The following is a 1988-nucleotide window of genomic DNA, read 5'->3' on the forward strand; positions in this document are numbered from 1 at the left end:
AACCATAAGAAAATTATGAGTTTGTTTTAAAATTTGAGATTACATAGTCAATATTTTACGTAGGATATGGACAGTTCCCATGAGCACTATCTTCTGAACTTCTACCATTTTGGGGTTTCCTGGTATCTGAGCTAATTAGTAATCTGCCCCTTTTGCTATCATTCCTAGGGCACCTATGACAACAGGTATTGTTTTAGTCTTCAGGTTCTACATTTTGCTAAATTTTATTTCAAGATCTTTATACTTGCTCAGTATTATTATTATTGTTGTGCTTGTTCTTGTTGGCGAGCTAGCAGAATAGTTAGCATGCCGGGTTTAGCGGCATTTCACCCATCTTTACTTTCAGGGTTCAAATTCCGCCGAGATCGACTTTGCCTTTCATCCTTTGGGAGTTGATAAATTAAGTACCAATGAAACACTGGGGTTAATGCAATCGACTAGTCTCCTCCCGCTAAATTTCAGGCCTTGTGCATTTAATAGAAACTACTACTACTACTACTACTACTAATAATAATAATATTCGATAGTTTCAGCAGCACCAGGTGCACCTTCGTATTCTTGAAGTGTGTGCAGCATTGTGTTCTTGTTTTATTGGGGTTAAGGAAGAATAGACTCTTCCTGTTGATGTACTGCATCAACGTGTTTTATTACGGGGGTTAGTTTCTTGTTTCTTGTTATACCAGTGTTTGTTCTGTTGTGTACGGAACATGTACTGTAGGCCGTGTTAATCCTGTAGAGTCGTGTTTTAGTTACGTGCTTATTGTATAGGTTGTGTGTTGTTCTATTTCAGCTATTTTATTGAATCAATAATGTCTTACGCAAGATCTGAACTGTTCCGTGCAAGCTTTTCTTTTTTTTTTTTTTTTGTAGACAGTGTGTAATATTGAGCCCTTTTACGACTTAGCTGTTTCTTTTCATATTTTTCACTTTTTTTTATATCATGGCTAGTGCTGCAATCACTAGTAGTTTTTTGTTTTCATCCTCACGCCCCACATGTTGACAATTTCAATTTGAAAGTTCAAGGTCTTATATTTTGATAGTTTTCCCCACTTCGTTTTCTGAAAAACTTTTGTCAGAAGAAATATCGATGTCTATCATAATACATGTATTTGTTTCCTAGTTCCTGGTTCACCTGGATCTTTTCATCAGTTTGGATAGGTACATCCAGACTTACTGTAGCCATGTCGTTGTCATGTAGCGTCTATGGTACCACTTTTGTACCACCTTTTCTTTATTATCACATCGAAGTATTGGCATATTACCCAGTGGAAGTAGCTGCAGACACAATCATCATACCTTTGTATATACTCAGGTCTGACAAGGCCTGGGCAACTGAAGATGATGTTGACAGCTGTTTCATTGTGCTAGTTGAACATTCGGCATTTAGTGTTACGATTCATTTTCATTAACATATTCTTATAATTATTTGTGGTTAGTCCTGTGCAGCAAGGACCAGTCCCTCCATTTCTATTTCTAGACCAGAGCTTTTGCGCTGTTATCGACTTTCACTTTCGCATATTTCTATTCTATTGAGCCTTGTAGGGCATTGACCTTGGAGAGGTTTTTCTCTTCATTTCTTCTTGCGTATGTATTGTAATTTTGTTTTCGCGTTGTCTTTGTCTCTTTATCCATTTCTGCTGTGTTGGTTGAGCGTCAGACAAAATGCTTAGCAGCATTTCTTCCGTCTTTACGTTCTGAGTTCAAATTCTGCTGAGGTCGACTTTGCCTTTCATCTTTTCGATGTCGATAAAATAAGTACCAGATGAGTACTGGGATCGATGTAATCGACTAGCCCATTCTCCAATATTTCAGGCTCCGTGCCTTCCTTTCATTCTTTTGAAATCAATCCTTGTTGCGCATTGGAGTCGACGCAGTCGACTAGCCCCAAAATTTCAGGCCTTATACCTATAGTAGAAAGGATTTTTTTAAGGCGGCGATCTGGGAGAATTCTCAATACACTGGGCATAATCCTTTGCTGCATTTCGTCT

The sequence above is a fragment of the Octopus bimaculoides genome, chromosome 2 (genome assembly GCF_001194135.2).
Source record: "Octopus bimaculoides isolate UCB-OBI-ISO-001 chromosome 2, ASM119413v2, whole genome shotgun sequence".
Lineage (NCBI taxonomy): Eukaryota > Metazoa > Mollusca > Cephalopoda > Octopoda > Octopodidae > Octopus > Octopus bimaculoides.